At 37.8% G+C, this 12663-nt stretch overlaps 1 long non-coding RNA gene across 3 annotated transcripts in view; it reads left to right on the forward strand.

Annotated features, from left to right (window-relative positions):
* Positions 1–264: 264 nt before the first annotated feature.
* LOC107311904 overlaps positions 265–12663 on the forward strand; it is a 46049-nt gene continuing 33650 nt past the window's right edge. For all 3 annotated transcript variants that reach the window (XR_001554289.2, XR_001554291.2, XR_004306750.1), the window contains exon 1: positions 265–383. This is a non-coding gene — a long non-coding RNA (uncharacterized LOC107311904). The remainder of the gene's footprint in view (positions 384–12663) is intronic.

Raw genomic sequence — 12663 nt, forward strand, 5'->3', positions numbered from 1 at the left:
TTTTTGTTCATTACAGAAAAAAATACTGACAAGTCTCTGAGAGCTGAGAGATTGAAGGAAGCGTATTTTCTGACACTGAAAAGAACTCAGTCTGAGTGAATAAATCAGAGAGAAGAGCATGCCTCTTCTTAGAGTTTATTACCCTAATAACCATTGCTATGTACTTTAAAGCAATATCCTACATGCTCATTGGTGCCCAGAAAGGGAGGAACATGCAAATCATACCCTGTGAAATTCTGTCTAAAACATCGTTGCTGCAAGCTAGAAAGCAAGAAGACTGATACCAAACTACTCCAGCTCAGAGCATTGCTGCAGTTCACAGAATCAAGAACATTTCCACTCTGTTCATTTTCCTGTGGTGTAGGTGCAAGAAATGGCTTAAGGTATGTGTACATCTGTGACCATAGCTCACCTAGGCGGGTGGCCTGGCAGTCTCAGCTCCAGAGCCCAGCCTGAGGCTGGCTGTGCTCCAGGAAGGCAGTGGGGAGTGTGCAGGGCTGCAGAAGCTGCCCACGGCTCCATGCTCCCTCACAGCAGTGTGGGATGCTGACCTCCTCGGTGTGCTGGGAGCTCAAGCTGGGTGGGAGCACCCTGGGGAACCCAGCCAGTTGTGCTGAGCGCTGGTGAGGGACAGCGTATTTTGCTGTCTAGAAGAAAAATGTTGTTATGTCTAACATTTAATGCAGTGCTGGCACCGTGAGGCTGCAGGCAGATTTGTTTATTTGACAGGCTCTGCTAACTTGACTTTCTAAGGGTAAAAACCTACATTCCTATTTGGAAAGGCTTCCTGAAGGTGGAGTGACCGCATGGATCAGCAGTCTCTCAGGAGAGCTGGCAAGGTGTGCTTGGACAGGGCCCAGCTCAAGGCCAACATGTCATAGCCTAACGCAGCCAGTGGTTTTGCGTGTTCTTGCAGGAGCCTCCCAAAAGCCCGGTCCTCTGCAATGCATCTTTTTGATCTGTTCCGTTATTCTATCAGTAAGATTCAGCCATTGTGGAATCAAAAATGGGAGTTACTTGAAAAATATTTCTTGTTTCTCCTGGTTAGGGAGTCATGCTGGTTAAATTATATCTTCAAGGAAAGAAATGCTTGCAGATACTGTTGATGACTCAGTTGGTTTATAAGACAGACTGTTGTTTTAAAGGCAGCATGTGCTTGTTCAGTGGACACCCTCGGTGCCATCAAACGTTAGTAACACTGACCAAAAAAGGTATTTCATCTTGGATTTGAGAAAGTATAAATATTTGCGTCAACGGAAAAACATAGCTGAAGTTTGAAAAGGCCAGTGGAAAAACAGTAAGCCCCATCATATCTAGAACTGGAACTTTATAAAACACCTTTAATACGATAAATATCCATCCTTTTTGTTGAAATGTACTTCATGTGCTATGTCTGTACTAAGGTCTGCAAGGAGAACCATTGATATTTGAGGTGAGTATTATGAAGACTTTGTAAGAGTAGAGGAAGTTTGTGCCAGGAAGACTGTTCCTACAAGTGTCATTGTACCGATATTAAAAGTGACTTTTTGCATCAGTAGGCACCATGAAGGCAGAGCTGGAACTCAGAACTGGGAAGAGGCAGTAGAGCCATGCCAGAAAATAGCGTAAAGGGTGTAAAGAGCCAGAAACTAATGATGAAAACTGAGCAAGGAGATACAGGATTCAGGGTGAGAATTCAAAGCAGTAGGCTCCAGAGTCTCCTTAAAAGATTTTTTACAAGGCATTCTGCTGCTATTTAACTAATGATTTTGGCAGTGAAGAAGGAATACTGTCCCACTTGTCCTCAACCTCCTCAGGTTTTCTCAGCCTCTCCCAGGGAGGTGACTGAGTCTCTGTGCTTGAAGGTGATTTAAAAAAAATTTGAGGAACATGGTTTAGTGGGGAAATATTGCTGGTAGGTGGATGGTCGGACTAGATGATCTGGGAGGCCTTTTCCAACCTTGGTGATTCTAAAATTCTGTGATTTGCAGCATGTAATTTTTTTAAAAATTTATTTATTTTTTTTTGTCTATGTTGAGAGGTATGAATCGTAAACATTAATTTGTTCCAGGTACATATTTACCAGAATTTTAATGAAGTAGCTGTTAATTTGATCTGTACATTGAGCTAGCTGTAGCATACAAACCAAGTTTCTGTGTAATAAAAGTGTGTGCAACACTATATATCTTCAGATATGTGAAAATGCTTTGAAGATAAACATGCAAAGAAAGATAAACACATGCAGACAAACTCACTCAATGGAAAATATAATGCATTCTATAAAAAAAATGTCTGATCTACACTGACTATGCAAGCAGAATGTTCAGCTTTCTATGGTTAAATGAATAGTGCTAAAGAAGTTTAACTATCATACTCAGTTTAATATCTCTAAGTTTCCTGAAACATTTAAAACTCTAAGTGGAATCTTGTGCTTCCTATGCTAAATTTAATTTGGAACAAAAGCTCATGGAAATATAGTTAATTTAAGCCAATTTGCAGTGATTTTGCAATCTGTAAACAATATAAAGTGGTTACAGTCTTGAATATTTAGCCTCTGAGGTAGCATGTATTTGCCCCTATTTTGTGATTGTCACCCTACTCATTAGCAGAAAAGGATTTTATTAGTTTGTGTAAGAATCTGAATACATTCAGTCTTTCCAAATGAAACCTTCTACTAGTGACATAACGGAAATAAGCAAAATAAAACAAATTTAGTAGCATATTAGGTCTGACGACACTGGTAGTTAGTCATCTCACATGATTCATGCACAAAACACTGTGGATGAAGAGGTCCTCCTTAATGACAAAAATATCAGGGAAGATGCTTAGCTTTCAGCTACTGTATGATTTTCCCTGCCTTTCAAGAATGAAAGCTGCAACTTTACCACTTGACAACTTCAAGTGATCTGGTACTACTACTGTTTTTCTCTTCAGTGGGACAGCATCCATCAGCTTTTCCTGTCACTTTCATTGATTATCTGTGAGATTTATTGTGAACGTCTCTCTCACCTTTCCTATGGTGTTGCTTGTTAAATGAGATCAGCTGTAGGACAACTAGTCATGTAGAAGCACAGAGCTTTCAAGACAGGTTAAACAGTGCGCATGTTCATCAGATGAGCACAGTGACTATGTATACAAACAAACAAAAAAAATGGTTTAGGTCTTTTTATAGGAGTATATTAACTTAGGTTCTTTAGTACATTATTTGGACTTTTAGAGGTTCTCTTTTTATTAGTATTCCAAGGCACTTTCAATTCAGAAACATATATATATGTATATATTCTATAATCTATCTACTGAGAATATACTTTATTTCTTTCCCCAAAAACAGAAATCAACAGGCACAAGTAAAAATAAGATCAAGACAACTTTTTTTTTTTTTTTTTTTTTTTTGCATCTAGTTCAAGTCTCGCTGAGTTTGATCCTTTTTTAAATCTGGAGCAAAATTAAACCTATTTTTGGATGGATATATAGGAGAGTATTGTGCTGAGACTGCTGAAAATCTAGGCAGGAGAATTGAGTTATGCCATTTTGGAACCTGGAAATTTGTTTAGACTAACATTTTTGCTTATGAAGGGTACCTTTCACTTCCTTGTTCCTTTACCTCACAATTAACCACTCAGATTGTGTTTTTGGTTTAGAAATCATACTTTCATTGACTTTAATGCTGTGCGGTTCAGTACTTGGAGTTCATGGTACATAGCTCATAATGTTGATGATTGTGAACACATTTTTTTAAATGCTACTGTTTATCTCACAGCAAATTTCCATTTAGAGATAGTCATGCAATTCTGTTATCCATTCTTATTTAATTTATGGTTAATGTGGTTAAGGTAGAACTCAAGTAAAATTAAATGTATACTCATCCCAGGGTTTAGCAATAACAAAGTGGCAGTTGTGAGATATGCCTTAAAACTTTGGAAGATCCCAGATAAACATGAACTTGATCCATACAAAACATGCATTTCTGATATGTGTGAGGCAGACATACTGAGTCTGTGCAGGTTCTGCTGTATAAATCTGAAGCAAGAATGTAGACTGAGCCAAAGGTAGGAAGAGATATTGATGTGGTTTTGTGTACATGCCCATAAAGCCAGTGTTGATACTGTTGCCTTGAGTTTTTTATTTCTTTTCCTCAAGTGTATATTATAAAAAAGTACAAGTTCAGGCTGAAGACTTAGTATAATCTGTGTTAACAAAGTAGCTGCTTCTGAAATTGTTTTAAAACTATCACACTGCCAAAAGTAAAAACCAATATTTTATGAAGAGATTCCTTGCCATATGACTCCATGCATTGCAATATTTCCTGGGAGGAGCATCACATTTAGCATCATGACTATTGCTGTAATTATTATTTTTCAGAAACAGAATACAAATCAGGTGAGTGAAAGTGAGAACTCTCCTGTTTATTTAAAGGTGCTTTCCCCTCTGGTTCTTTGTGATTTAAGAAGCTACACTGGAAATGCTGGTTCCTCTCTCAGTTAATCCTGACTATATTTAGTCTTATTTTTCACAGTATAATAAAAATGAGTTGTGGAATTCACAGACAGGAAAGCTGTCTGTCTTCTGCTGAGCCATGTCCTATTGTAGGACTGTCTTTACTCCAGTTGTACAACAGAAAGAATTATTCAATGTCCCCAAAGTAGAATGCAGTAAGAGCTGAAGAGGGAAGATGTGAAATCAACAAACAGGAATTAAACAAACATTGTCCTGTTAAATGTATTTCAGAGATTTCTGTGAGGTTAACGTGGGTTGAATGGTAACTGGTCTTTAATTTAACCCATTCTTGGGAGTAAAACCTGTTATTTTTGGTTTAGTGGGAGCTATTGGTAATAAGTGAACGGTTGCACTGGATGGTCTTTTAGGTCTTTTCCAACCTTGGTGATTCTATGATTCTATGATTCTGTGATTTTAACATACTGCTATGTTTCTCACTATTATTATATTAGTATTTGTTGATCTGAATTTCCATTCTCTTTCCAGAGCTAGCAGACCTTTCCAGAGCTTTCTCTCCCCTGCTTGCCTCATAGATCTCTCTCCTACCATCTTCTTCCCCTCTCTGATTTACAATATCCTCTTCAGAAAGATGGAATAAACACAGCTTTGCTATTTTTTCCTTGTCATTTTCCTACAAGCATTTAATGTCCAAAAGCTTGATAGCAGAAGTCCAAATATAAATCACTTTGCTTTATCAAGGCTTCCTAGAAGGAACTGCTCACTAACAACCTTGTAGACAGAACAATTAACAGGTAAATCACATCATTAACAGGCATAAACTTCATCAGAAGTGGTGCAGACTGCATTTTATGATACATCTTTATTCTTCTTGAAACAGGCGTAACAAGCTGTTCCTCTCTCTAATAAAAAAACACTCTCTCTGAGATCAAAATCAGGATTGAGTAGTTGTTCTTAAAGGCCAGATTTATACAGCATAGCAGAGTTGCCAGAAATGGCATCAAATTCAATTTAACCAGGAAACTTGTGAAAAGAAAAAAATTACTTCATTATAAAATAACAGATACTACAACGTTGTCATTAAAATGTCAAAATATCTGAAGTAATAAAACATAAATATTAATAAATTAAATCAATTTGCCAAATCCTGGTATACAGATGTCCCAAGAAGAGAGATGATTTCACCAATTAGCAGGAAATACATAACAATTTCGTGTTATGTATAATCAGTTTCCAATCAGATTTCATTTCACTAAAAAACTATGGAAAATTTATCAGCTTTAAGAGTATTCTGCTGAAATTTTAACCATGCAAATTTATTTTTAATAGATTATTTCCAATTAATTTCTTATTTAAGAGCTGTAGTTTGAAATTAATGTGTCCAGTTCGAAATGTGGTAGCTACTACACCTATTTTGCATGTCCTGCCTTAGTCTAGTTTAGGTATCTGGGAGACAAAACTGTACTTTATTAGAGTTAAAAGTAAATCTGATGCCAAAATGATAAGGTATGAAGGAGTTGGTAATTGTCAGGGTTTTGTAATTTTGTAATTTTGCTATCAGTATTCCACATCATAACATCATGTAAAGCATGGATAATTTCATCGAATGTGCTGTTCACAGAAGAAGACTACATATCCCAGAGGACTTCACAGAGGATGGTTCCCTGACCATGACATTTCCTGATCGGGAATCGAACCCGGGCAGCGACAGTGAGAGCGCCAAATCCTAACCACTAGACCATCTGAGATATGTAGTCTTCTTCTGTGAACTGTACATTCGGTGAAATTATCCATGCTTTACATGATGTTATGATGTGGAATACTGATAGCAAAATTACAAAATTACAAAACCATGACAGTAATATATTGTATAGACCAAAATATGAAGTTGGAAGACACGGAAAAACTTTGGGACAGATTTCATATGCTGAAAATTTGCCTGTGTTTGCTGTCTCTACAAATTGTACAGTTGATTTTCACCTTAAAATCACAGATATGAAACTACTTACACATGAAATCAATACTTTCTCCCGTTAATATTGATAAAATAAATACATTTTAAAAGTCAAGTCTATGCTATTTATTGTAGGACTTTTGTCTTTTTGTGATTGAAAAATATGTTTTATTTCCTATCTTGTACTTCTTTTTCAGGCCAGAATAACTGGTTATGCTTAAAAATATGCTTGCTTTTACAGTTCAAAGGCTGATATTGAAGTTCTGAATCTTTTGAATCTGTTACTCAACCCTGGACAGTTATCTTTTCCCCTTACTGTACCTTGCAAGAGCCATGAGAAGAGAATGACTCTCAGAGCAGAGAATATAAAACAGATTTAAATACTTAACATTTTCCTTCAGGCATCTGGCTCATTCACTTGTACTTAAATACAGTCAAGAAATTCTTGAAATATTTTAAAAGTTTACATTTCAGGGGAAAGGCAAAATAAGAATTCCTGTGACAAAATAATTTAAAAAAAAAAAAAAAGACAACTAAACAGCATTTTCCATATCTGGATGTTTTTTTCCTACCTGCTTCATCTTGCATTTTCTGCTGCATAAGAAAATCCATTTGCAGACATCTTAAAAGGATTCCTACCCCTTCAGCATGACACTGAACCACTAAAAAGAAAACTGCTGTGGGCCATATTTCAGATGACTCTGGAAAATACTAATTCTAACAGTGAAGCCACTTGAAATTTTGTACATCAAGATGTTCTCAACTCTGTTATGTACCTGTTGTGCCATAAACTTAATACCAAATATAAACTAGGAAATAACTCATTTCAGTGTATATCTAGTCACATCACTTGTATTTTGTGGTACTCTCTCATTTGTTGCAATTTTTATTCATTTATTTATTGTCTTGCAGATATTTGTATGCAATTGCAAAGCTCTTTAAGGCAGAATTATAAGAGAACTGATATTGAGCATTAACAGGGCTTCAGTTTTTTCCTTTAATGAGTAATGCATGTTGTAATATATATATCCTTGCAACACAGTTATTTTCATGGCCCTATGGCTATACCCTTTGTCTTCTGAAACAGCTGCTGCAGAATGTGGGTGTGTTGGCACAGTGAAGTCTCATCACCTGACTCCAGTTCAATGCTTGAATGTTATTTGTAAGTCAATCACACTTCATAAAACGATCTGGAGGAATGGCTATGGCCCATCCAAAGAGGAGGTCAGACTTGATGGTCATGAGGCTTCTCCTGAGCACCCATAGTATGAACCCAGTTGACACAGGAGGTGATGATTTCCCTATCTTATTTGGATGACAAAGTGGTACAAACTACTGCTGGGAACCAGTTCCTTCAGCAAACGCAGTGAACATGTGGTTAAAATAGAATCATAGAATCACTCAGGCTGGAAAAGGCATCAAAGATCATCAAGTTCAACCACAGCCTAACCGTTTTACCCTAACTCTAACAACCCTCTGCTAAAACATATCTCTGAGCACCACATCTTAAACAAATCCAGGGACAGTGATTCGACCACCTCCCTGGGGAGCCTATTCAAATGCTTAACAACCTTTTCTTTAAAGAAGCATTTCCTAACATCCAACCTAAACTTACCCTGTCACAGTTTGAGGCCATTTACCCTCATCCTGTCACCTGTCACCAGTGAGAAGAGACTTGCCCTGCTCTCACTGTAAGCACCTTTCAGATACTGAAAGAGAGCAATAAGGTCTTCCCTCAGCCTCCTTTTCCCCAGACTGAACAGCCCCAGCTCAACTCAGCCTTTCCTCATAGGGCTGGTTTTCCAAGCCCTTCACAAGCCTCACTGCCCTTCTCTGGACCTGCTCCAGCATCTCCATGTCCTTTTTGTACTGAGGTGCCCAAAACAGAACACAGTACTCAAGGTGAGGCCTCACCAATGCCGAGTACAGGGGCAGGATGACTTCCCTAATCCTGCTCACCACACCATTCCTGATACAAGCCAAGATGCCATTGGCCTTCTTGGCCACCTGGGCACACTGCTGGCTCATATTCAGCCAACTGTCCATCAGCACACCAAGGTCCCATTTCATCAGGCAGCTTTCCAGCCACACCTCCCCAAGCTTAAAGGGTTGCCTGGGGTTGTTGTGACCAAATTGCAGGACCTGACACTTGGCCCCATTGAAACTCATGCCGTTAACCTTGGCCTATCGATCCAGTCTATCCAGGTCCCTTTGTAGTGCCTTTCTTCCCTCTGACAGATCAACACCCCCTCCCACTTTGGTGTCATCTGCAAACTTACCAAGAGTGCACTCAATCCCTTCATCAATGAAGATGTTAAACAGAAGTGGTTCCAGCACTGAGCACAGGAGGACACTGTGACTGGAAAATAAATAAATGGAAAATAAATGGAAAGGAATTAGCATGTAAATCTCAGAGGTTTATAGTCCATCATTACGCAGTTTGTTTTCAGCTGAAAGAGCTATTAGAACTAAAATACAGTTATCGTCTACAGAGATCAAGGTCTTTTTGCAAAACAAGTACTTCTTTCCATTTCAGATTTGTGATTTACATACTCTAGAGCTAATATTCTTTATTCTGTGAACCTTCCTGTCCTGTAAAGAAGGAGCACTGAACAGGAATCTTTTGGGAACACTTACCTGCCAAGAGTATAAATGAATTTATGTGGCATCATTTAATAGCTATTATTCAAAAGACTTTTAGAAGCCATTAATCATGTTTGCAACCCCCAAAGCCCCCAAGGAGTTCTTCCTTCTGTTCTTTCTTTTTTTTTTTCCTATTCTATCTTTTTGTTTATGGAGTTGAGAAACCTTATATTATGTTCAAACATCAGCAGTGATGTCAAGAACTATGCGACCTAACCAATATTTTTAAAAGCAGAAATAATTTCCTAATCTTCAAGAATGAGAGAGTACAAAGAAATTGAAAGTTCATGGTAATATAAAATATGTAGTTTAAATATCTCAATGATCTGTGATTCATTGGAGGAATGGAGAATTCTGTGGACCAGCTATTTCCTTGCATAGATCTGAGACACTTGGGATCAACACAGAGCTCTCCTTTTCTCACTGACTCTTTTTTTTCCTCCCCTCCTCCCCTACCCTAGTTCTGTGTTTTCTATATTTTATGTTTACATTTTCCTACCTTGCATAAGTCTTTCTTACCTTCCTTTAGTATTTCCCATTGTGCTGCTGAGCCTGTTCACCTACCCCACGTATTTTCACAGACTGATAAAGTAAGTATAGTATCTCTTGGCCAGAAGCCTGCCTGGAATGTGCAGCTAAATGTAGATGTACACATTGGAATATATGGAAGAAAGAAAACTAGGCTAATTAAACTATCAGATGATAAACTCTACATTTCTTTGCCGGCTGACATTCAGAATCCTGGGTACTGAAAAACAAGATTCAGAATGTTAATTTGCTTAGGAGATGTTTTATAATAGTGGGCCAGTATTAATCTTGGTACACAATTGAAACACAGAAGAAAGCTGTCTCTACTGACATCACAGGGAGACAGACCTGAAAGATTATTCATTGCTATTGGTCTTTTAAAATAGGAAATTGCTTTTAAATTATCCTTTAGATCTTCTATGATCCTCAGAGTGGAGTAGAAAACAATTCCCCGTAGAGCAGAGGAAAGATATCTGTAAGAAAGGACTGTTTATTCAATTTTATTTTATATTTCTTGTTTCCTCTCAGTTTTGAGGAATGGACGAGCAGTTCTCCCCCTGCACCCTAGAACATGATGACTTGCAGAAAATATTTTTCATTTACAAAGGTAGTAAATGTGTCTAAATGATGGAGGGAAGAGCTACCTATAAAATTTATGTGGGACGACTACTGTACCTTCTGATGTTCCTTGGTGAAAGGGATATTTCTCACTCCTCTCACATCTCTGAATGTCTAGTTAGGGATGGGGGAATAAAATCCCAGATTAATGGAAGTCTAGGAGGATCGCATCTTTCTTACCCCCAAAGACAGTGCATATCATTTTATCTGCTGGAGGGCTGGAGGTTTTTGTTCAATAGGAAATTCACTTGTCAGTTCTCCGTGGACTTCTGTTTTGACTCTGGCTCATAGTGGTGGCACTGCACCTTGTCACCTGCTGTCTTGTACAGCTTCAGTAAGTCCAAAAAACTTGCATGTGGTGTTCTTTCTGTTTCTGTGTGAGCATGTGTGAGACTCACTGCAAAAACTTCATGATATTTAAACATTGCTGTCATCCTTTTCAAGGTACTGAAGCCAACAATCTGCTCCATACGCAGTTCTCTGGTCATAATCCTCTGATTTACATGGATGAACTGATGGATATAATTTTGCCTAGGCTCGCCTTCCACATCACTGTCTCCACTGCTGAAACACACCATCCATTGCCTTGCTGAGCTCATATCTACTACTGGTCTCCATAAATGTTTAGCAAACTTCAATGAATGTTAGTGACCACAGTTTTTTTCTGCATGGAGGAATTCAGTGACACACCTTTGTTTGCTTCATCTGCACTTCCAAGTCAGACATCATTTCTTCAGACTGCCCCTCTGCTGCTATCTATCACATGGCAACAAAATGTAGTAGAATATTTGTGGGCAGGCTTAGCCTCTACTGCCATACTATCAACATCTGTTTTTGATGTTATGGACCAACATAATAAAATAGGAGGCATTGCTTCTGGAGCAGTCCACATAGTTTAAAGTGTGAACCCAAGGCTGTGATTGAGCCTCACTGTTTTCAGGCACTGGATTTGTTCTATATTGCTGCACTGAAGCTCACTGTTAATAGAGGTCTGCAAATCCCAAACTGCAGGTGGCCATGATTTCCTCCCCACATCTTCTGTCAAACATCCTATGATATTCTCAGTCAGGATGTGGCAGATAGTTCAGCTAGGCTTCTTTCTATCAGAGTCTGAAATATCACAACTGGTGTGCAGTTGGAGAACAGATGTTGTCTTGATGGAAAACTGGTTGCAGAAATCATGGTTTGGCTTATTTTTTGAACTCTGCTAAACATAGCCTTTGAGTATTTTCTGGCTTTTCTTTACTTTTATCAGTGAATACTATAGTTTTACATCACACAGTGGGTTAATTTTTGCAGACAGTAGCAATTGCAACAGTTTCTAATCAATGGCGCTGAAAGTGTTATAGTCTTAAAAAGCAAATCTGACTCCAGCTATTTCAAACCTGCCATTTGCTGCAAAACAGAACTAGTCATGTGAGAGATGCCATGGAGTGCATAAAGTTCAGGATCAAAATGATAATGTAACAGTGAAATTTAACATGTTGTGGTAGTTGTTCACAAAACAAGACCAGGTCCAAGAAGATTCCTATTGCCTTTATATTGTACACAAATATATCCTCTCCTACATGCATGTATCTGTCATTTGAATATTCTTTATATGACCTTCATATTTGTTTTATATATTAAGAATATGCATGTATATTTATAAAATTTCTAACCTTTAAAATAACTTTAGTATCTTCATAGGCATGAATTAGATTGCTTATTTTGGTTTCTTCTACCTAATCTGGGGGTGTGTTCTTTAATAATAGCTCCCTCTTAATGAGTGCAGTCATCCCAAACTCGTGCCAGAAAAAACACTGTACTACAGTGTTCTATCATGTATTACATTCATTACCTGACTGAAGGGCTGCACTCCTCCATACGGTTACGCTGAGGTCAAACATAAAAATGTGTAAATGTGTGTACTTGTAATAGGAATATGCTTTGAGGGGTTAGATCTGTTTAAACAAAGACAGGAATTATCTCATATATTTTGCTAAATCTTGATCTCTCCTTTAAAAAGACATACATTAGCAAAGCATATCCATGGCAGCTATAATAATAAACTGTATCTTAAAGCAGTGAGACTGTCTTCAAAGTCGACTCTGAATTTGGATAAAAGGATAAGCAGCTGGAGACAACAATGTGTAGCAATTGTTAAATGTAAGACAAACAATTAAAACTATACAGTAAATGAAGTCATAATATTGCAAATCAACTGCAAATGTTCACCACAATTTGAAAATACGGAAAATAAATTAGATAGGCACAATTTGACTTGTTTTGCTATCCCAAACATTTGTAGTTGATTTTTATGTGTTGAGTTTTGTTTTGTTTAATTTAATAGGATCTGTGTTTTCCTAGGGATGTCCAGTGCCCTGGTAAAGGCACAAAGATCATAGAATCATAGAATGGCCTGAGTAGAAAAAGACCCAAGATACAGGGGGTAGAAAGACTGAAGAACTGAGAGTAGGGCTTGGTGTATATACATGTATGCAGAA

The sequence above is a fragment of the Coturnix japonica genome, chromosome 3 (genome assembly GCF_001577835.2).
Source record: "Coturnix japonica isolate 7356 chromosome 3, Coturnix japonica 2.1, whole genome shotgun sequence".
Lineage (NCBI taxonomy): Eukaryota > Metazoa > Chordata > Aves > Galliformes > Phasianidae > Coturnix > Coturnix japonica.